The 25,150-nt window shown below is 39.1% G+C and overlaps 1 long non-coding RNA gene across 1 annotated transcript; it reads right to left on the bottom strand.

The window, feature by feature from the left end:
• Positions 1–351: 351 nt before the first annotated feature.
• Positions 352–3,487, bottom strand: LOC142172932 (uncharacterized). Its single transcript, XR_012702161.1, has 2 exons — positions 2,857–3,487; positions 352–614 (listed from the first exon to the last, which is right to left on the bottom strand). It is a non-coding gene; the product is annotated as an uncharacterized LOC142172932 (long non-coding RNA).
• Positions 3,488–25,150: the final 21,663 nt, after the last annotated feature.

Below are 25,150 nucleotides of genomic sequence, written 5' to 3'. Positions count from 1 at the left end.
AAATCTAAATAATAAACCAAAAGAAAAATATTTTGAATTTTCATTTGATATCCTTGAAGAAAGATTTCAAAATAAGAAATGAAAAAGATAAACAAAAAAAAACAGTTTTTGGATTTCAATTTTTTAATTACCTAAAGGAGAAATTTTAAAAGATAAACAGAAGATAAGGTATGTTATTTCTTCTATGTACAATGTCCTAAAGTTCTTGTAAAATAAAAAAAAATTCATTCATTTTTCATTAATTTCCCAAAGAATAACCTCAAAGAAAATCTTTTTGGATTTTTGGATTTAATATCTTAAAGAAAATTTTAAAGAGGTACTACAAGAAAACTTATAACGGAAATATAAAAATGTAAAAATTTCTTCTTTTTTTTTTTGACTTGTAATACATTTCCAAATACAAAAAAAGAAATACAATAACAAAAGACTTGGCAAACTTAACTAGACTATTACAAACTCTAACATGACCTAAAAGACTGGATGCTACTATACAGGACTAGAAAGTGAAACATGAACAATTGACTCAAAAACATAAAATGGCTCCTCGAGCAACTCCTGAATGCAGTGATCCTGGGGTATCTGCTATGCTCAAACTCCGGTATGTAGATCCATACCTGTATGAGAAAACTTAAACCAACACTATGTGAGACGATAACATTCCCTACTAGACACGTGCAAGACAAGATTGAGGCTATTTACAAAATGGCTTTTTGGCCAAAAAGTGGCTAGAAGTGCAAATTTGGCTAAGACCCCGCAAAGCCAAGAACCTAAGATTTACGAGGAAGACCGAACTCTATGTGGGTTACCTACGTATCACGCCCCGAAAGACGAGAATCAGGTTTGCGTAATTCGGACAGATTGGATACGGGCGAGAATTTAAAAAAACACTAATTTGAATTTTTTTTTTTATCTTTTTTTTTTGAAAAAATGATGTAACATGTAAACGCTTTTTGAATTTTTTTTTTTGATTACCTGATTTTCAGAAAATGATGAAAGAGTGCAAAATCTTTTTTTGAATTTTCAAGCTCTTTTTCCTTAAAAACAATGTGACAGAAAACATAATTAGGCCCAACTTTCTTCACACTTCACCCTCTCTCTCTCTCTCTCTTTTTTTTTTTAATTTGCCCTCAACTATCATTAGTCCGCCAAATGACCCTTTTATCCTTGAAGAAATGCAACATGTAGCACATAGGATGCATCAAGATGGTCTGTTATTTTGGGTACACCTGTCCTAGACGGACCCAACCCCTGTGTTGAGTCCCCAAAGTCAAAATGTACGTGATGCAAACAAGCGTTCCTACTAGGGATCCGGCATGAGGCTATGTTATTCTAGGTTTAAAACCTGAGTTTATTTTTTCTAGACCTGGCTTACCCGAGCGGACAACTCGAGCTGAGCAGGGGCTGCATGCCGTTAACCAAAAGATTATCCGGCTTTGAAACTTGTCCGAACCTCGTTCTATTTGGGATATGACACTAACAGAAAGAAGTCACGACCAGCGTGCACTCCTCAGGAGAGAGAAGAGAGTGATTTTGTAGCAATTTATATATAGTTCAGATAATATCAAAGCGGTAAAAGCAACATTTAGCACATTAGGCCCAAACATGTAATAAAATCAGATAATAAATAAAGCCAAATATAACAATTCGTCTAAGCTCAAATTTTGAACCCTGAACCAGAAGTTCTAGGTTCTTTTCCCCAGCAGAGTCGTCAGAGCTGTTATACCTCCTTTTTATTACACCCCCGGAAGGGTATATAAGAGAGTTTTTTCCAACTTAAAGTGACAATCGAAACATGATCATTTTATTAAAAATTCAGAGTCGCCATTTGGGATAATTTATGGTGTCCCAAGTCACCGGTTCAAATCCCGAATCGAAGAAAGATTGACTCTATTTTACAGTCTGCGAACACAAAAATCCGGGTAAGGAATTCTGTTAACCCGGTAGAAGGTGTTAGGCATTCCCGGATTCTGTGGTTTTAGCATGGTCGCTCAACTGTTATAATTGGCCTATTATATGATTTTAAAACACTTTTAAACCTATGTGCATTTTAACTTTAAACCGCCTTTAATTATTTTTAGGGAAGATTCAACGTTATTTAAAACACGCCTTGAATCACGTCAAATGCACCCGCGGTCCCCGACACATTTTGTTTAACATTATTGTGATTTGGATTTGGGTAACATGAAATGCACACCCGAGTTTAAGGACATTAATTTAAATTACGCACCTAAAGCAACTACGTATTTTCGATTTGCGAGGGCCATGGAAAATTCAACTAAATGGCGCACCTCGATTTCTAAATAATTAAAATTAATTAAATGAGGGCCATGCGTTTGAGATTTTATTTGGCACGGCACACCTCGATTCCAATTTTAAAAGGAAACTCAAACTAAGCTTTTGAGGGCCATAAACTCTATCTTACTTAATATGGCACGCCTCAAATCTAATTATCTAAAAATTCCTTATTTTAAAATCATGAGGGCCATCGACTATTTGTGTTTTCTAATATGCCATGCCCCATCTAAATAAACAAATTATTTTTTTAAATCGTAGCTAAAAGCCCTTGATTGCTCCATTTACCCAAAACTAACGAAGGCTTCATTTTTTCATAGCCAGATTGCCCACGACCCACTTCAATGCCTTTGAGATGGATTGATTTACAAATACCAATTTAAGATTAAATAATCAAATCCCAAAACAACAACTACAGAGCAACATGCGTTCTTCCTCCACTTAAACATGATTAAACATTTTGATACACTAATAACATTCATCGTATAAATATAAGTGAGGCAGAGTAATACACAAAAATATGTGTATAATGATAAAAATGGAATAGAAAAGTAAAGAATTAACCTCAGCTGCTTTCCTTTTTAAATAGCGAAATTCAATTACTGCAAACTTTGGTGAGCTAGATGCTACTGGGAAATGAAAACAGGGACTAGCTTGAACCGTGAACTCGTCGGCAACCTCAACTCAATAGGAAACGGAGTTTTCGAGAGAATGAAATCGATTAGAGCTTAGCAGCTATGGAGTTCGGTGGTGCTGGAGTTTGGAGGATGGTCAGGTTTGATTAATTTTGCGCTTGGAATTATATCGGTGGTGTTTTTGGTGGAAATCGGAGAATAGGCGACGCTAGGGGTTTTACAACTCTGATTTTGGACCCGTTTTTGGACTGAAAATCGTCGCCGCCCCCTATCGCTCCGTTGCTCTGTCCTCCAAATTCTCTATGTCCGTTCTTTGCTCTTAGCTCCCTCTATTCATTTAAATTCCATTGTTTTGAAACCCAATTTGAAATCAAAAGGAAGAAACAATAATATATTTTTTTGTATTTTTCTTTCTAAATCTGAAGCATAAGGCTAACTCATAAAAAACAAAAAATTCGCTTCCTTTAATTTGTATTTGGTCTTAAGGTGTGTTCTAGGTTGTGAAAAAATTAAGAAGAACGGCTGGTTCCTCAAACGGCGGATCTGAAGGTTTTTAGGTGTATTTGTTAGGTGTCTTTTATTTTAGGTGTTAGATACTATATATAGGAGTAGGGATTACGTTAGGGGTATGGGCCTAGGAATTATGGGCTTGGGAATTATGGGTTAGGTCTAAAATTAGACCTAAAAATGGGTTACTCGAGCCCTAGTTTTATACTTTCTCCGAGAACGGGACTAAAATACGACCTTATTTATTAATTAGTTCCTACCTTTAAAATAAGACTGACCATTAAAACAAACAATATTTTTCAAGGTTAAAAATGACTAACAAAATATTAATGGAACACTTTTTGTAATTTTCATTTTTCTTGTAATAAAAATAAAGTGAAAGCGTAAAAATTAGTTGAAATATCTATATTAAACCTAAAATAAATATTTACGTGCTAAAATATGAAAAATCTTGGGGAGGGTAAAAAATCACATGTCTACAATTATCTCTTGTTTCAATTGAACCTGACATGAATTAACGATTTTGGCATTAATTGTCGAACTTGAAAGCATGCCTATCCTCCTATGATGAAATTACTGTAATTGAACTATAACTGTGAACCTCGTCACTACTTTCTGTCCTTTATTTAGTCTTGTTACTTTCTGAGTTGGTTGTATTCATCCTACACCCTCCAATTCGTGTGCCGATACAGGTGTTTTCGGAAATAGTGGGGGTTGATTCTCTGCACAGTTTGATCATTTGGAGATCGGCGTTCGCAGACCTTGTTTCTCCTTCCCTATATTCTTACTTTATGTATTTATTTTCAAACTATCATAGACAGTATTTCAAAATTTGTGTTGCATAAACGCTCCTATGCTCAGTGACACCCTGATGTAGGGAATTTTTTGTATTTAGGTTTTGACCTTCTACCCAGTTTTTGAGAGTTTGATGATTTAAACCTGTATTATTTTATTTTTCATTTAAAAGTGTTGGAAGTATTTTGAAGTGTCGGCTTGCCTAGTACCACGTTAGGCGCTATCACGACAAGATAAGTTTAGGGTCATGACAAACACACCTCCTATCGAGACCCAATCCAATCATACCAACAAGTTCAAATACTTTACTTATCCTAAGCCTCAGAATACACACAGAAACATCACAACAAAAAATCGAGGCTCAAGTTGTTAATTCTTCATTCTTTCAAATGTGTTCGAATCACAAATAAACACTTCAGATTACTTCCAAATTTTTCACACAAGTTCAAATAAAGTATATAGGCCTATCAAAAGTCTCAAAACACCAATTGGTGTATAATAACATCAGGATCAACTCTTGATCAAACTTATGAACTCTTAAGTTTAAATTGCCAACTTTCGATAAATAGTGTCAAGTCATTCTAAGAATCTCCGAAACCGAATTAAAACATATGTACAAGTCCAAAATCATCATACGAACCTATCGGAACCATAAAACTCGATTCCAAGACCGTTTACCTAATGGTCAAACCTTGATCAACTCTTCTAACTTAAAGCTTCCAAATCGAGAGTCATTCTTCCAAATAAATCCTGAATCACTCGAAATCTAAACCTAACCATACACGCAAGTCATAATACATCATATGAAGCTAATCAAAGTCTCAAATTACCAAACAAAATACTAGAGCTCAAACGACCGATCGTATCATTAAAAATAACTCATAACATAACCTCCTGATCATGTTAAGCACCCTAGTCTCACCCTAAATGTACATGTTATAACATTCCCAACTTGTCGACTTTCGATGAAACTTATTTTCTTCAATTAGTTTAGCTTCCAAGCCTTCAAACCCTCTTGGTACTTGTTATTCATGATCTTAAATATTTGTAACTTCCTAGGTAACATGATTAACTTACTTTATATACTTCCAAAGAGGATCTCACTTCCGCGCATACATCAATTGACTTACGACGTACTTTTGCGTACGAAAACATGGGATGTAATGTCATTCCCCCCCCCTCTCGGGAACATTTTTCCTCAAATGCAATTATGCGTGTACACTAAGACAAGCCATGTATTCATGCAATAAGTGGCTGAACGACCAGAAAAAGTAATTGCTTCCGTTTAAAGACAGTTGAGAAGGTAGAAAATGAATTATTTTGATCTATAGCCCAGAGTTAGTTATGTTGTGTCCGTTTTTAAGATTTCAGAGTATTATCCATGTAGCATATATGTTGAAATTCTTACAGTTATAGGAGACTCCAATATAACAAAAAGAACGAGTTGAGTTCACATCATAGACTAAGGCTTGAATTGTTAGATAATTATAACATGGATGTTCCATAGTATCAACGAAAGGCTAAAGTAATATATAATACCCTAAGCTATACTAGGTTTGTCCTGCCCCAAACTTGGGGAGGCGAGACCTGTACCCAGTACCTCACTTGATCGAGCATACCAACCTGAGACTAAGGGACTCTGAACATACAATGTGATACTTTGGCTATTGGGCCACATTAAAGGACAATTTTGGAAACAAAATAAAAACTAAACGTAAACTAGCTCCAACTCAACATCAGTATAAAGCTGGGCCGACAAGGCTTTCATAATTCAATTGACAAATCAAAAAAATATACATACTAGGCTTACAAGGACAACATACTGTACTAACTAGCAAAATATGTCTACAAGCCTCTATTGACGGCTGTACTATGGTCGGAACAGGGCCCAACCTACCCATACAATCTATACATATAAAACGAAAAAGGGTTAAAACTAACTTTAACCTATTCGCTCAGGTTTGAAAATATCCTTCGTCCACCTATTTTGCAAAAATTGCCCTCACCATTAAAAATCTGGCTAATTTATGCCCTTATTTATGACGGACCTTTTCTGAATAAAAACAATTATTATATATGATGTGGCAATTGATTATTGGTCAAAATTAAAAATATCTCTCTAACCCAGATCTGATCCGTAAATAACCCACCATGATCCATCTTAGTCATTCCAACCCATTAAACCCCTTTTAGCCCCTCAAACACCTGATTCCCTACCCGACTCATGATCTAAGCATTATTTAGTTTTAATTTGTCAAAATTTCATATTTTTGTTTTTTTAATTTATTATTTGGTACCTAATCCCTTTCCCTATTCATCTTCCCCAACTTAATCACTGCCTATGAACTGTGAAGTTAATTTTCTCACATGATTTCAATTAACTCCAAAAAACTATATGGTAGCTAAACATATATTGTTTTAGGAGAAAGATAACTTATTAAACTATAAAATCTTAAAATGAACTATTACTTTAATTTTAAAGAATACCATATTTTACTAAAAAATTGATTTACAAATGTTAATTTAAAAACTAAATTAAGGCCGAAAAATCTGAGTGGGGGAGGGAGATCCGTGGGTATTGAAGGGTGAATATCTGAAAGTTGAAGCTCATGGTGGTCCTCTGTCATCAATTGTGAGTCATTGTACTTTGTCCATGGAGGAGGATGGTTAGAGAAAATGTGGAGTGGGAGGGCAGGGATAGAAGAAGAGAAGTTGAGAGGTGAAATTAGGGCATTTTAAAAGGTGGGTCATGGGTCGGGTATGAATATTTTGGATCGTGGAGTGGGCTAATAAGTGGATGTGGGTGAGGTTTTAATTTACACCAATAGTAAATTGACACATATTATGTAATAAGAAAATTTCTTAATCAAATAGGGCTGTTAGTTTTTCGGGCTATGAGTGGGCCGGAAAGTTGACATTAGGGGCAATGTTTACTGTAATGACCCGGCCGGTTGTTTTAAGAATTAACGCTCGATCCCCTATTAACTATTTTCCTCGTATTGTTTTCCGCTATTTTGATTTTTCGAGATGTTTGATTTTGAGTTTCGGAGAGTTTTGGGACACTTAGTCCCCAATTGAGAGTTTAAGTTTTAGAATGTGGACCGTAGTCGGAACAATGTGAGGACGGTCTCAAAATGGAATTCCGTTGGTTTCGTTAGCTCTGTTGGGTGATTTAGGGCTTAGGGGCGTGTTAGGATTGCAGTTTGGAGGTCCGTAGCTAATTTAGGCTTGAAATGCCGAAAGTTGAATTTTTTAAGTTTCCAGTTCAATAGTGAGATTTTGATATCGGAGTCGGAATGGAATTCCGAAAGTTGGAGTAGCTTCGTAATGTTAAATGTGACGTGTTAACAAAACTTCAGGTTATTCACATGAGGATTGATATACTTTTTGATCGAAAGTGTAATTTGAGAGTTTTTGGAGTTCTTAGGCTTGAATTCGATGTTAAATGGGTGTTTTGATGTTGTTTTGAGTGTCTCTAAGGTTGAAACAAGTTTGATTGATGTTTTAGGATTTGTTGGCATATTTGGTTGAGGTCCCGGGGGCCTCAGGTATGTTTTGGATGCTCAACGGGCCATTTTTGGACTAGGAGAAGGGTCTGATTTTTGCTGGTTTTTGTTGCAAACTTTTTTTCATCACGATCGTGTGAAGAGGCTCACGATCGCGAAGGCTTGGATAAGGCATAGGGGATCTTGTTCTACGCGATCGCGGGAAGGGGAGTGCGAACGCGTAGTAATAGCAGGAGTTGAGTCACGAACGCATAGGCTACGCCGCGTTCACGAAGAAGAAGAAGTGAGGCAGCTGAGGATCTGGAAGTTTCTCTTCGCGATCGCATAAAGCTTAGCAGTGCAACATCGCGATCACGTAGGTATTATTGCGTTCGCGTAGGGTTAATTTGCGGGTTAGTGATGCTGCTCTTGGTGATCGCGTGGGAGTTTCCACGATCGCGATTAAGGAATTTCCTGGGCAGAATATAAAATTTCAAAGTCGAGGGTTTAGCCATTTTTATCAAAACTAGAGCTTGGGAGCTCAGATTTGAGTGAGATTTTGAGGAAATTTTCAGAGATATCGATTGAGCAACGATTCCTACCTCCTTTTTTCTTATAACCCATTAATCTAAACACGAATTCATCATCTAATTTCAGATTTGGGGTGAGGAATTGGGGAAAATTTTGGAAAAGTTCTTTGACCAAATATTTGAGTTTTGATTGGGGATTTGACATCGGATTTGGATAATTTTTGTATGGTTATACTTGTGAGTGAATGAGGGTTCATAATCCGTACCTTTTACCCGATTCCAAGATGTGTGTCTGGGGGCATTTTGGTCATTTATCTAATTTCTCATATTAACTTAGAATTTAATTGTGGAATCAGTTACTTGAAGTTATATTTACATTATGCAATTGAATTGAATAAATTTGGTCCATTTGCAGTCGAGTACTCGTGGCAAGAACGTGGTCTCGGGTTGATTTTGAGCCGGTTCAAAGTAAGTGTCTTTCTTAATCTTGTGTGGGGAAAACTCCCATTAGTATTTGGTATTGTTGATATTTGAAATGCCTTGTACGTGAGGTGACAGGTGTGTACTTGTACTAATCTTGAAGATCCGATTTTCATTAAGTAATTACAATTATATTTCATTTTCCTGTAGATACTACTTGCAATTTAAGCCTATTGTTAGCTTAGGGAAGCATGTCTAATTGACTTAATTGCCTTACTTGCTCAAACTGCCTTATCTGGATTATGTGCATCATGCTAGGCTAGAAATACCTATTTTACCTTATTATGGAATTTGAAATGAATTGTGTATTCTTCGTGTTGTTGCTGTGTGTTTAATTTGGGACTACGAGACGGTATCCCGGGAGATCCCCCTGCATATTTACTTTGGTACTACAAACGGTATCCCAGGAGATCCTCCTGCATGTTTACTATGGGACTACGGGACGGTATCCCGGGAGATCCCCCTGCACTTTTATATTGGAACTACGGGACTGCACGCGGTAGATTCCCCTGTATTGTGCATATATATTTGGGACTATGGATCGGTGTTCCGGGAGATCCCCGCGCATTATGAGTTTGACTATGGGACGGTATTCCGGGAGATCCACTGGATATTTATATTTGGGACTACAGAATGGTATCCTGGGAGATCCCCGGTTGTTATTTCTGTGTTGAGTTGTATTCCTTTTTGTGATTATTTGGTCTCTGTTATATTTGTTGTTGTTCTTTCTATCCTGTATTACTTCTTACTGTTGCACTTATTATATTGTCTCATTCTACACCATTATACCTTATATTTTATTTAACCTCAGTAGGGCCCTGACCTTCCTCGTCACTACCCGACCGAGGTTAGGTTTGGCACTTACTGAGTACCGTTGTGGTGTACTCATGTCCTTTCTGCGCATGTTTTTCATGTGCAGATCCAGGTACTTCCACTCAATCTTATCATCCTTGAGGCGAGGCGCTTCTATAGAGACTCCGAGGTATATCTGCCGCGTATGTAGACCGAAGAATCCCTTTCTATTCTCTCTTAAAGTATTAGCCTCCTGCATTTTCTTTTGTTAGACACTCTGGAGTTAGATACTTGTAGACATTCAAAAGCTTGTGATTTCATGAGATTCCAAGTTTTGGAAAAATGTAGTTCCAGTTTGAGAGTTGTATTGTATATGCCGAGCGGCATCTTAAATATTTTATTTTGATATTTTTCTACTATTTTGGTTAGTTTTATATTGTTGATTTCTTTTCTGTAATTTGTTAGGCTTGCCTAGTCGTAGAGACTAGGTGCTGTCACGACAGTTCAAGGAGGCGAACTGGGGTCGTGACATTTACAAAATAGGTAAGTGAAGGGTACTTTTAAACCTGAGCGAATAGGTTAGGGAAGTTATGGCCCTTTTCCATATATAAAATAAACTCCAAAGTCTAGGTTTGCCCGTAATTCCAAGTACATTGGGATAAAAACTCATCTACATTTGCCTTGTGTTTTAGCATATTTATGAATGTAACTTGTGATGACCTTTGCCAACTTTTGTTATACAACTCGCTTGACTTCAAAACATAACACACCACTATCATATGACTAAAATAACTCATAAAATAACCTCCTTAACATGTTGAGAACCCTAGCATCACCCCAAAAGTACATGTTATAACATACCCAACTTGTCGACTTTCGACGAAACTTATTTTCTTCAAGTCGTTTAGCTTCTAAGCCTTCCAACCCTCTTGGTACTTTTGTTGATACCCAATTTTTCCCTATGTATTTTATACCCAGAATATTTTCAAAATGGCATATATGTGCATATATAAGCACACCCAAGAGTTTTGGTATTTTTTTGTGATTTTTAAACCAATTTACTGCCTATTTTAATACCAGAAAAATCCAAAATCATTCCCAAAATTATCATTTTTGATGAATAACTTATTTAATTCTCATATTTACACCAAAATATAATTAATATGATTTTTTTCATATTTTACAAATTTATTCGGAATTTCTAAAGCTTAATTGCATGAAATTACAATTATGGCCTATTTTTATAATTAACTACGTTTTATAATTATAAAATTGTTCCAGATATTTTTAGATTAATGTTTATATATTATCAATTAGTGTTGTGCTTTCAATTTGTTTTAAAATTATTTTTTAACTATTTTAATTAATTAAAAAATAGGAAAAATGGCTATTTAAAAGCTGGCCCATTTCCATTTCAATTTTAGCCACAATTGAACATCAATTTTGACCCCAACTCAGCCCAATTAGACGACCCAATTTTTACCCGACCCAAACCCAATTAATCTAACCCGCATGCTTCCCATCTTTAAATCCTAGTCGTTGATTGTTTTAATCAACGACCCTCGTTCTTTCTTTCCTTTTTTAATTCCGCCCCAGCCCCTAACCCTAATCATTTCTCCAAAGTAGCCGCCCCCGAATTCTCTCATCCTCTCAAATTCTCTCTAACACTCGAAACCCTAGTCACCTCTATCGTCGTCTCCGACTAGTTCTCACCGGAGTCCATGGCTTTTCAAGCCATGGACGGCCTGTGCTCTCTTCCATTCACTCCCAAACCATGATTATTCAAGGTTCTTCGAGGATTCGATCTTCAACAGGCTTGTTCAGATCCTCTGCCGACATGAGTTCCTTTGGTTTCTCCGGCCCCGTTCCGGCATGTTCGAGCTTTGACAAGGCTTAGCATGGCCCTGACTCGTTCAGAGACCAAACCATTCCAGGCCTTCTCATCTCTAGGGTTTCCGAGAAACCCTAAAAAGCTTGATTCGAGAATTTTCTTTCCTTATTTTCTTAGATCTGTAGCAGATCTATGCTCTATTCGATGTTTTAACGATTTCCCCTAATTTTCCCTTTTTAAAATTAGTCTGTTCATATTAGGGTTTTCAAAAAATCCTAAAACGATTCTTCTTCTTCTACTTCTTTCTTTATGTGAATCTGTGTGTTCATGCCATGCTTTAGGGGGTTTTGTTAGTGTCTTATGATTTGCTGTTAATATGCATGTATCTCTGCCTTTATTCTATTACTGCTTCTACTGATTTTTCTATAAGCATGTTTATACGCCTATCTTGCCTATCCCTTTACTATTTCTGGTACTGAAAGTGTTTACTCTTAATGGATTTATTTGGGTTATTGAACTTGCTTCTTTTACTACTTCCTAAACTTCTATGGCATCTCTTCTCTCTTCTGAACTGGTTGAGTTTTAGTTTGCACTCTACTGCTTTTGATTGCTACGTATGTCTGTGTAATTCCTCAGGGAATTCTGAAAGAGTTCCCCAGGATTGTTGAGTTTGCCTTCTCTTTTTGTGTGTCCTACTCGGACTGAAACCCTATTTGGGGATTTTGCGAGCTTTTGGTTCTAGGGTTCTACTCTAGAAACCCTAGGCTCTCAATTTTGTGCTGAGTTCATAGACTGAACTGAAACTTGCTTCCCTTTTTTGCTTATGATTCTAAAACTGTTTATGCCAATCTTTCTTTCTTGATTGATACTAGCATGCTTATATACGAGGGTTTTGTTCTTTTTGAATTGATACTATTAGCTTGTGATTGATTTCAATCTCCTTTTACTGAGGCTCGATTGATTTGCTACTGATTTTTTACAACTTAGCCTCTTCCCTATTTTCCTGACTAAGTTCATTCAAAGCTTTTAAAACTTTCCGGCTGTTTGATTACTTTGTTTCCTTATTCTTTCAAAACCGTGTACGATAGTTTCTTACCTTAAATACTCTGTATGAACCTACCCTTTATTATGCTACTATGAAAGGTTTTCATTATTTTCCTTTCCTTAATTACTCATTCCCATTTGAAATCAAATCCCTTTGACTAAGGGAGATTCTGTTTGATTGGCAAAAAGTTTATTTCCTTGCCTTTTTGTTTACTTGTTTTTGCACTATAAAAAAGGACAACCTTTTCAACTCTAGAGGGCTCTCTCTCGAACAGTTCTTTTTGCATATTGGCAATACACTTCACACCTCAGAAAATCATAAATACTTCTTTTTCAATACTGAATAACAGTTCCCTCTACTACTGCTTTCTCTACTACTACTGAGCACTCTGCTCCATTCTCTCCTATTGCTTGAATATTCTGGAGTTCCTCTGAACTCCAAGTGCTTGCTGAGGTTTTCGAGTTGCTCCTGTTAACTATCTGGCTATTTACTTGCTGTTGTTTCTCTGTTGTGATGGAATTGCAACTGGTATGTGTTTCTAGTTAAAAAACCCTCTCCAACTATGTGTGTTCATTTCTCTTCTTCTACACATTCTTCACTATGTGCTTATGTCCTGTAACTGTGGCATGTTGTATTCTTTCTTCTATGTCCTTGCATCGTCAGTCTGCTATGCTTTCTTATATTTTCCTTAATTTCAGTGTATGCTTTTTGTATGAAAATCCCTTCCCTATATTCCCTTTTGCATGCTAGTATTGTTCTGGACCATGGCAGCATCTTATGTTACTGTCCATGATCCAGAACTAGACTCTCCTGGGTCTCTACCCAAATGATTTCCCATTCCCTCTCCACTTTATGTGTTGAGCTTTAACTTGGGTCTGGTAGTGTCCTAATCACCACTCAAACCCTAAGTTTGACTCCCCAGAGTCTGCTCTTATTTGTTTAACCTAAGCAGGGGGTCAGAGGGTGTGCCATCCTATGCCATGGCTGGATATGACCTCCCTCTGCTATGTTTCTTCTCTCACTTTGCACTCATTCCTAGTTTCCTAAGTTCTACCCCCTTTTGGTAAGCCATGCTTTGGGACCCTGGAGTTCCCTCTGAACTTGGATGCCTGAAGGCTGGTAATTCCACACTTGCACTATTCTGTTATGACTGTGTCCAGAGTGTAAGCATTGCTTGGGGCTCCTAGAGGCTCTCTGGAACTTTGAAACACTCTGAACAAGAGAAGGCCTTGGAATCTGGAATCCGGATTTGGTGAAACACATGTTATCGTATATTAAGATTGAATTAGGCTACTCGGATCTAGCTGTAGGCTGTGATGTATTTTTGTTTATTTTCTTTCCCCTGATTTTGTAATAACTTTGTAAAAGGAACTCGGGGAAATATTAGTAAAGGGTGTGGGAGGAGTTTACTTTATTGCTAAAGGGTAGATACCATGCCTATAGGACCAATGCTGTTATTTAATCACTTAGATATCATGCCTATAGATTCACGCTTTAAATCATCTAGAGATCATGTCTATAAGTTTCGCATTCTTTTTCATTCCATCATTTAGAAATCGTGTTTATAGGATTTAATGTTCAACCATGTTGCAAATCATTAGAAATCCTGCCTATAGGACCTACTAATCAACTAATTGCATATAGAAATTATGCCTATAGGGAATGCAGGAAACGTTAGGCAAACCGTAGGGTAATCAAATATTCATTTCCTTAACGTTTAAAAACAGTAACGAGTCTTAAAAATCAAGGTATAGATATCCTGCCTATAGGGTTTCAGACTCGCCTAAATCTGTGTAAGTGATAACCAAGCCATTGGCTTTTTCAAACAAAGCTCGTCCAAACTTGTCTGCAATTCTCCTAAACTTGCATTTTCTTTTTTCTTTTTGAAACGTTTTCAACTCTCTGCCTGAATTTTTATTCGTCTCATGAAGCTCTCTTTCAAAACAGGTTTCAAACTCACTCTTCTTTTAAAAGCATTCTTACTTCTGAAAACTCTACTTTACAATTTCACTGTACTTGTACTTAAACAATTCTACTGATTTTTCAAGTCATCTCTGAATTCCTGCAATTTTCAAGCTTCTATCTTAAACTCTTCTGCATTAGGTGCTTAATCAGTAACTTGTTTAAAATACCTCAATTGCTGACAGTTGGATCCGGGCTTCCTAATGTAGCCTTTTTATTAAACTCAACGTGTTGAACCAATCTGCCCGTTGTTTAATTTTTTAAAGACTAAATCAGTACACGCAAGACATGCTAAACTAGTTGCTATGTGATTTATGGGGATTATATGAGCCTTTTGTGTGTTTGTTTCATTCCCTATTTATTTGCTATTTGTTTTGATTGACGCCCTAGAATTTTATCCTTTAAACTCCATAAAGGCCCCATCCCTTTCTTCCCTCTTAGGATTAGAAGTACTAATACCCCGACACTGATAGGTCGGGACGGGTATTAGCATGCAATAAGTAAATGAGACTAAACGCGCTTTAATACCTTAACGGGGAAGGTAGAATATGGATATGACGACCGGTGCGCTAATATCTCGTGTAAGAATGATTGATGGGTATTGCACCAAGGTGATCCATATTGTATTTAAACCTAGGACCTTTTTTTTTATTTATACGATGTGATGTATTCTTAAAATTAATGTTTTCTTCAATCAATCTTTTCTTTCCAAAACCACTTATGTCTTTTTTTTCTCTCTTTTCTTTCAAAAGTTTCAATTTATTTGTATGCCTTGTCTGTTTGCTTCTACTCTTCTTAAAGTCACAACTAAGAATGGCCGGGAACCACACTAGTGGATCTTGAGGGGTGCCTAACACCTTCCCCTCGAGATAATCTCATGCCCTTACCCGAACTCTGGTTTTTCTTTCAAACTCTTCTTCTTTTTCTTTTAAAGTGTCCTAATGCACTATAATCATTAGGTGGTGACTCTTCAAACTCCATGACCCGATTCCTCAAAAGGAAATAAGAGTTGTTTTGTCCATAATGTCGTAAATCCCGATTTCTCTTTAGAAAAATGTGGCGTCGACAGCATGGCGACTCTGCTGGGGATTTTCTTTAGGCTTTTACCATTGCATATTGCTTGTGACTTTACTATCTCATTAATTGCTTTATTTATTGTCTTTTATTCTTTCACTACGAAACTGACTTGGCTCTTCATGTCTTTTCTTTCCTTTAGTTGCTTTCCTTTATTGCTTTATTTCAATGTTGTTGTATTACTACAATTATTGTAATTATTTATCTTATGAACATGAAAATACATGTCAATTTGTTTCATTCTTGTAAACTACATCTTTAACATCATATTCCACTCGCGCCAAACAAACATCATAGCAACGCTTATAATAATGGTTGCGCTCTACCGATATGATAAACCCCCTAAATGTGGCAAAGGCATATTTGCGGTAAAACCAGTCAATTAACGGTGTAGTCGACGGTTCCGCGCCTTTCCCTCTTGAGTTGTCCGCTCAAGGGTACCTTGTCTAGCACTTCAAAAAGTAGAAACCATATTCCCTTGAAACTGTTCATGCATCATGGTCAACCCTAGTCGAGTCAGTTATGTTGTCCACATAATGACTCCTTAAGATATCCTAAACCAAAGTCCATCGGGTTTCCCTGAAACCCAAACAGACACCTACATGTTCTGTACATTTATTTGGAGAACTAAATGCTTGTTATGCTGATTATTGGTATTAAATAGTCAAGTCCGGTGGGGGTGAGGTCTTAACCCTTTTGTTTTGCAGAAAATGAATGACAAAGTTCTTGACTTCGGTATGGTAAACATACCTTCACTCTTGTAGACCTGGTGGAGAAACCTCCCATCTAGCAACCAAATAAACGAATGGAAAGAGAGAGTCACCAAGGCTAGTGAAAAGCTAGAATACCTATAGTACAGCTTGCTAGAATTGGAAGGGAATGTGAGGAAGCAAGTCACCGACTGTCAAAACGTTGAGGGAAGCGAAGGAGAACGCCTGGCAAAGGCATTTTTACTGGAAAATCTGCGCGAGCTGGAGTACTTGATCAACGAGAACATTCAACCTGAAGAAGGTCCTTCTGGGACCAAGTATTTAGGAGTCTTTCTTTTCGCTTTTAATGTAATAAGGCCAATGGCCATTAGTGACATTTTTACTTTCCGCTATTTTAGTATCGTTTTGGGATTCGTCTTATTTTTGTCAATAAAATAAGGCATTTAGCATTATAAGTTCTCCAAATTAACTTGTCGCTAGGCCTACCTCGGTCACAACAAGGCACCCAAATTAGGACGCGATTTATATTCTTGCACAATGTGTTGAAATATTGCAACAGTTTCTTCTCATAACCTGCACTAACTTGTTACCTTTTTGTTTTTCTTTATTTTTATTCCCTTCCCCAAAGGTTAGTTCGTGCATTCTCGCACCATCAGCATACTCAACAAGATCCAAGGGTCATCCACCTCCTCCTCCTCCGAATCCTACCAGAAATAGGAACAAAGGCAAAATGGGAGATGCAAGCGCTAGAAAGGAACTTGAGGAAACTTCTCAGAATGCTGCAATCACCAAGGAGACTGCTGCTCATCTGGAGCAAACTTTGCTAAGATTCTGAGAGGAATTGGATCTAGTTAGAAACCTGGCAAGCCTGTCAATCACTCTTGCCGCTCCTGATGTTAACACCCAGAACCCCGCACCTCCACAAAACACCCCACAACCTCCGATGCAACCCCCTCATAATACTCCACTGCTCGTTCCTGAACCACAAAATAATACAAAAGACCATAACACTCCTATCTTTGTGGACACTATGTCGCACTACAGTCAGTCAATCACAAGTGCAGCCTAGTCAGATTACAAGAGTTCCCTCATTCAGAATTTGGTCGCTAAGATCAAGAAGTTGACTAGTCGGGTTCAAGGTTTCGAAGGTAACAAAGGTGTCGAAGGGTTGAATTATGAAGATCTCTGTGTTCAGCCAGATGTTGAGCTCCCGGAGGGGTACAAACCCCCCAAGTTCGAAATGCTCGATGGTACAGGTGATCCCAGGGTCCATCTCAGAATGTATTGTGATAAGCTAGTAGGAGTTGGAAGGGACGAGAAGATCCGCATGAAGCTGTTCATGAGGAGTATGGAGGGTGATGCATTATCTTGGTATATTAGCCAGGATGCGAAAAAATGGACAAGTTGGGTGAATATGGCGTCCGATTTCATGGACCGGTTCAGGTTCAATACTGAGAACGCACCAGATGTGTTCTATATCCAAAATCTGAAGAAGAAACCCACAGAGACCTTTCGCGAGTATGCTACTCGTTGTAGGTCAGAAGCCGCTAAGGTCAGGCTGGCCTTGGAAGAAGAGTAGATGAATAGGTTCTTTGTCCTAGCTCAAGACCCGCAATACTACGAGAGGCTGATGTTGATAGAGGGTCAAAAGTTCTCCGACATCATCAAGTTGGGAGAAAATATCGAAGAAGGTATCAAGAACGGTATGGTCACTAATCTCGAAGCGTTGCAGGCCACCAAAAAGGCTTTACAATCTGGTGGCACATCAAAGAAAAAGGACGTGTATTCCGTGATGGCTGCGCAAAGAAACAATTCCCCTATGAAGTACCAAACATATCCCTCAGCTCCACTCACATATCAACCTACCCTAAACTACCAAGCACCATCACCCACTTACCAAATTCCACCACCTGCTTACCAATCACCTCTACCACCTACGTATCAACCCACTTCACCCAGATATTCTCAACCCATACCCGTATACCAAGCATATAACTCCCAACCTTCTCACTACCCATCACCTCTTACCCGCCAAAACTTTCCCCGACCTAGACTAAACTTCGACCGTAAACCTCCCTGACAATATGCCGCCATAGCCAAGCCAATTGACCAATTATATGAAAAATTCAAAGCAGCCGGTTACGTTACCCCTATTCCAGCCATGACTCCAGAAAATCCTTCCCAATGGATCAACCCAAACAAGACTTGTGCATACCATTCCGGGATGAAGGGCCATACCATCGACGAGTGTCGCTCATTGAAAGACAAGATTCAGAACCTGATTGACAACAAAATTATTATAGCAAAGGAGCCCGCTCCTAATGTCCGCAACAACCCCCTTCCTGACCATAAGGGTGGAGGCATCCATATGATCGAGATTGAAGATGATTGGGAACCCGAGGGGTCAATCGGTTTGATAGTTGAAGGAGACGAACCTAAGAAGCCAGCAGTTACTCTCAATCCCATTGTTGTTCAGATTCAGCCCTCTAAGGGCGATGTGGTAAATGTGTCCGTACCACTCGAATTTGAAGAACCTTCCACAAAGGCGCCAAAACCAATTGAGGTTGAGTTCAAAATTCCAAAGGTGCCTACACCTGTCGAAGTTACTGTGGTACCTCCCAAGGTGCCTATTCCGGTCTCCATGACAGACGTGACCCCGTTTAAGAAAAATGCTATACCTTTGGATTACACCGCTGAGGCTAGAAGGAAAGGAAAGACATATATCGGGGAAGCAATTGTCGCACAGGGCATGACTAGGACAGGCAGGGTATACACCCCGGAGCATTTGGCTGAGTCCAGCAAGCAAGCCTCCGGGCGGGTTGTTGAAACCGGACCCGATGACCTTTGGAGGAAGGTATAGGCCAAGAGTACTCAGTCGTCGAGCAACTGAACAAAACGCTAGCACAGATTTCTATTCTAGCTCTTCTGCAAAGCTCTGAGGCACATAGAAACGCCTTAATGAAAATATTGAGTGAAGTTTATGTTCCCAACAACATAACAGGTGGTGAAATGGCAAACATGGTAGGGCAGGTACTGGAAAGCCACAAGATCACCTTCCACAAGGACGAATTACCACCAAAAAGTCTTGGTCACAACAAAGCATTGCACATCACTGCGCAATGCGAGGATCACTTTATCACCAGGATTTTAGTCGATGGGGGATCCAGCCTCAACATTTGTCCTTTGATAACTCTCAAGACATTGGGTAAGGGATTGCACGAGGTCAAAGACGGGGCTATCAGTGTCAAAGCTTTTGATGGATCTCAGAGGTCCACCATTGGAGAAATTAGCCTATGCCTATAGATGGGACCTACCCGGTTTGATGTCGAGTTCCAAGTCATTGACGTACCAGCATCCTACAATTTGTTGCTGGGACGACCCTGGATCCACGCTGTTGGGGATGTAGCATCAAATTTTCATCAAGCTATAAAATTTGAATGGAATCATCAGGAAGTAATTATTCATGGAGACGGTAGCAACCCTATATACAGTCGTCGAACCATTCCGATGATCGGAGGCAGAAAAAGGATAGGAGGATAAACGTACCACCACATCGAGCGGGTCAATGTTGTAGACAAATACAAGTGGTAGGATAGCAAGATCGAAAGCATCCTGAATTGGAGCGGGTATGAACCCGGAAAAGGACTTGGCAAGAACGTGCAGGGTATCACCAAACCTATCAAGCTGAAGAAGCACGGTACCACTTTTGGCCTAGGGTATGAGTACACTTGGGAGGAGTTCAACCACTGGTCACCTCCATGGCGCAGACCATACTATCCGCTGGAGCACCCTATACCTCAGTTGGAGCAGACTTTTCAGCCATCTGACACTTTGTATGGATCAGAGGAAGACGAGGCACTAGCAGCAATAAAGAACCTGTTTCTGGAAGATGATATGGATTGTTGTGTTATCTTCAAGGAGGAAGGGGAGGAAGGCCCTTCCATTCAAGCCGTGAACCGAGGGGAACGCCTTACCAATTGGTCGGTCAGGACCACCAGTGCCCGGACATCTTCGGGGTAGCAAGGCTGAACGAGCATCATGCATCGCATCTTTATTTTCTTAGTTGCTTTTCCATTATGCACTGTCTTTACTTTCCAAAAGAGCTCTGATGTATGGAACGATTATGAATTTCAATCAAAGCATTTCAAATTCATTATATATTACACTCTTATTACTTTTCTCTATCAATTACTTTGTTTTACACAGCATTACTCTTACATATCTTGATGATGAACCAACAGCTGTGACTTGCAACGAGGCAATGCAACAAACAGATATAGATTCAGAAGAGGATGATATACTAGAAGAGGTTGTCAGAGAGGTCGAAAACTTTGAGAATAGGCCTAAGTCTAATCTAGATGAGACCGAAGTCGTTAATTTGGGTGATATTGAGAATGTCAAGGAAACACGTATCAGCGCACATTTGTCGGCATCAGAAAAGAAAGAGTACACGTAGTTCCTAAAGGAATATGAAGACATATTCGCCTAGTCATATGATGATATGACTGGTCTGAGCACATCCATTGTAGCTCATAAACTGCCAACAGATCCAACATACCCGCCGTTAAAGCAGAAGCTCAGGAAATTCAAACCCGACATGAATCTGAAGATTAAAGAAGAGGTTACTAAGCAAGTCAAAGCCAGGGTTCTCAAGGTGGTAGAATATCCAACATGGTTAGCCAACATCGTGACAGTACCAAAGAAGGATGGGAAGGTTAGAGTCTGTGTCGACTACCAGGATCTCAATCGGGCCAGTCCCAAAGACAACATTCCTTTACCGAATATACACATTCTTATCGACAACTGCGCCAAGCATGAGTTGCAGTCTTTTGTTAATTGTTTCGCTGGTATCATCAGATATGGATGGATGAGGAAGATGTAGATAAAATGGCATTTATCATGCCATGGGGGATGTACTGTTATAGAATGATGTCGTTTGGATTGAAAAATGTTGGTGCTACCTACATGAGAGCCATGACTACCATCTTTCACGACATGATACACAAAGAGATCGAGATGTATGTGGATGATGTCATCATCAAATCTAGGAAAGCTGCAGATCATATGGAAGACTTGCGAAAGTTCTTCAATAGGTTGAGAAGGTACAATTTGAAACTGAATCCCACCAAGTGTGCATTCGAGGTTTCTGCTGGAAAATTATTGGGTTTCATTGTGAGTCGTCGAGGAATAGAATTGGATCTATCAAAGGTCAAAGCTATTCAAGAATTGTCGCCGCCAAAGAACAAGAAGGACGTGATGAGTTTCCTGGAAAGACTCAACTATATCAACCGATTCATAGCTCAGTCTACTGTTATTTGCGAACCCATCTTCAAAATGCTGAAGAAGGATGCCGCCACCAAATGGACCGATGAATGTCAAAAGGCTTTTGACAAAATCAAGGAATAATTGTCTACGCCGCCAGTCTTGGTTCCGCCTGAACTAAGGAGACCGCTTTTGCTCTATCTCGCAGTGTTGGATGGAGCATTTGGTTGTGTTTTGGGGCAACATGATGAAACAGGGAGAAAGGAGCAATCCATCTACTATCTCAGTAAGAAGTTCACGTCGTACGAGGCTTGGTATTCTCTTTTAGAACGCACTTGTTATGCTCTGACATGGGTCACGCAGAAGTTGTGGCATTAGTTATGTGCTTACACTACTTATCTCATATCCAGAATGGACCCTCTGAAATATATCTTCCAGAAGACCATGCCCACTAGCAAGCTCGCCAAGTGGAAGATCCTGCTAAGTGAATTCGACATTGTTTACGTAACCCAAAAAGCAATCAAAGGGCAAGCCTTGGCGTACCATCTCGCCGAGAATCCCATAGACGGAGCATATGAGCCCCTAAAAACGTATTTTCCCGATAAATAGGTATCTTTAATAGGAGAATATATTGCAGAATCCTATGATGGTTGGAGGTTGTTTTTCGACGGAGCTGCAAATTTCAAAGGAGTTGGCATAGGAGCAGTCCTGGTATCAGAAACCTGTCAGCATTACCCGGTATCCGCCAAGCTCAGGTTCCCATACACCAACAACATGGCTGAATATGAAGCCTGCATTCTAGGGATTAAACTGGCCATTGATATGAACATTCAAGAGTTACTAGTAATTGGAGACTCGGACCTACTCATACATCAGGTTCGAGAAGAATGAGCAACCAAGAATCCCAAGATACTCCCTTATCTGTATCTCATACAGGAATCGATAAAGAGGTTCAGAAAGACGGAATTCCAGCATGTTCCCAGGGTACAAAATGAGTTCGTCGATGCTCTTCCCACTTTGTCATCTATGATTCAGCATCCAGATACAAATTTCATTGACCCCATCCAGGTCAATATTCATGACCAACCAGCTTATTGTGCTCATGTTGAGGAAGAAGCCGACGGGAAACCATGGTTCCATGACATCAAAAAGTATTTGACCACAGGAGAATATCCAGAGCTTGCCAATGCTACCAAAAACGCACGCTTCAGAGACTATCCAATAATTTCTTTCACAGCGGAGGAATCATGTACAAGAGGACTCCTGATTTGGGTTTACTAAGGTGTGTCGATTCAAGGGAAGCAACCAAGTTATTGGAGGAAGTACATTCAGGGACCTGTGGACCGCACATGAATGGTTTTATTTTAGCAAAGAAGATACCCCGAGCAGGATATTTCTGGATGACTATGGAAACAGACTGCATCCAGTATGTCCGAAAGTGCCATCGCTGTCAGATACATGCATATATGATAAAAGTGCCTCCAAACGAGCTTAATGCAACAAGCTCACCATGGCCGTTCGCCGCTTGGGGAATGGATTTATCGGTCCAATCGAGCCTACCGCATCAAACGGGCACAGGTTCATCTTGGTAGCAATTGATTATTTTACTAAATGGGTTGAACTAGCATCATACAAAGCATTTACAAAGAAGGTGGTAGCAGATTTCGTCCGCGATCGTATTGCTTGTCGGTTCGGAACTCCAGAGTCAATCATCACCGACAATGGTTCCAATTTTAATAGCGACCTGATGAAAATAATGTGTGAGACTTTCAAGATCAGACACAAGAACTCTACGGCTTATAGACCGCAGATTAATGGAGTCGTATAAGCGGCCAACAAAAACATCAAGAAGATACTAAGGAAAATGATCGAGAGGCACAATCAATGGCATGAGAAGTTGTCATTCGCCTTATTGGGTTATCGTACCATAGTCCGCACATCAACCGGGGCAACTCCCTACATGCTGGTTTATGGTGTAGAGGCGGTCATTCCCGCTGAGGTAGAAATTCCATCATTAAGGATCATACAACAAGCCGAGTTAGATGACGCAGAATGGGTAAAAGGTCGCTACGAGCAGTTAGCCCTCATAGATGGAAAGAGGATGAATGCAGTTTGTCACGGTCAGTTATACCAGAACAGAATGTCCAGAGCCTTCAACAAGAGAGTTAACCCAAGGAAGTTTACACCAGGACAGCTGGTGTTGAAGAAGATATTTCTACATCAAGACGAAGCCAAAGGGAAATTCTCTCCCAATTGGCAGGGTCCATACATGGTTCACCGAGTTCTAACGGGAGGAGCACTTATTCTTGCAGAAATGGACGGAGAAGTCTGGCCGAAGCTGATCAACTCAAACGCAGTAAAGAGATACTACATTTGATTGTATGCTTTTCTTTATGATGTAATTTGAACTATGCCCGACCTGATTTTCGTTTAAGAGGGGATACGTAGGCAAGCCCTATGGGTTCGGTCACATTTTAATAAAAATTCCATTTTCTCCACTATTGGAACTGGGGCAGAATTTTGGGGAGGATCCTCAAAATTCCGAAGTCAGTTTGTCGGCTTTCGCATCAACATCAACCCAGTAAACTGGGGCAGAATTTTGAGGAGGACCCTCAAAATTCTGGAATCGATCCGCTTTCAGTTATTCAGCACAGACGTCAACAGCGCCAGCCTAGTAAACTGGGGCAGAATTTTGAGGAAGACCCTCAAAGTTCCGGAGCAAGCAAGGTTGTTGTGTCTTGAACCACGTTGCAATTGTTGGTTCATCCAAAATAAAATCATTTTTTTTTCAAAATATATATACTTACATTACATTTACTGAATCATGCATAAACATCATTTGCATCACCGTCGTTTAGCAATGCTACCCCAATGATACGTAACGTCAGGAGCCAAGGGATATGAACTAACCTTTCCCCTCTACAGAACTCATGATTTTCTTTGGATGTAGGAACTCAGATCGCAATGCAAAACGCATTCACTCTTCAAAGTCGAAACCCTCGAAACAATCACTCATGAAGCAATTTTCCTAAACTTGCATTTTCTTTTTTCTTTTTGAAACGTTTTCAACTCTCTGCCTGAATTTTTATTCGTCTCATGAAGCTCTCTTTCAAAACAGGTTTCAAACTCACTCTTCTTTTAAAAGCATTCTTACTTCTGAAAACTCTACTTTACAATTTCACCGTACTTCTACTTAAATAATTCTGCTGATTTTATAATTTTCAAGCTTCTGTCTTAAACTCTTCTGCATTAGGTGCTTAATCAGTAACTTGTTTAAAATACCTCAACTGCTGACAATTGGATCTGGGCTGCCTAATGTAGACTTTTTATCCAACTTCACGTGTTGAACCAATCTGCCCGCTATTTAATTTTTTAAACACCAAATCAGTACACACAAGACATGCTAAACTAGTTGCTATGTGATTTATGGGGATTATATGAGCTTTTGTGTGTTTGTTTCATTCCATATTCATTTGCTATTTGTTTTGATTGACGCCCTAGAATTTTATCCTTTAAACTCCATAAAGGCACCATTCCTTTCTTCCCTCTTAGGATTAGAAGTCCTAATACCCCGGGACTGATAGGTCGGGATGGGTATTAGTAAACGAGACTAAACGCGCTTTAATACCTTAACGGGGTGGGAAGGGTAGAATATGGATATGATGACCGGTGCGCTAATATCTCGTGTGAGAATGATTGTTGGGTATTGCACCAAGGTGATCCATACTGTATTTAAACCTAGGACCTTTT

The sequence above is a fragment of the Nicotiana tabacum genome, chromosome 18 (assembly GCF_000715075.1).
Source record: "Nicotiana tabacum cultivar K326 chromosome 18, ASM71507v2, whole genome shotgun sequence".
NCBI lineage: Eukaryota > Viridiplantae > Streptophyta > Magnoliopsida > Solanales > Solanaceae > Nicotiana > Nicotiana tabacum.
The sequence above is the reverse complement of the archived record's forward strand: the minus strand, read 5'-3'. Positions and strand labels throughout refer to the sequence as shown.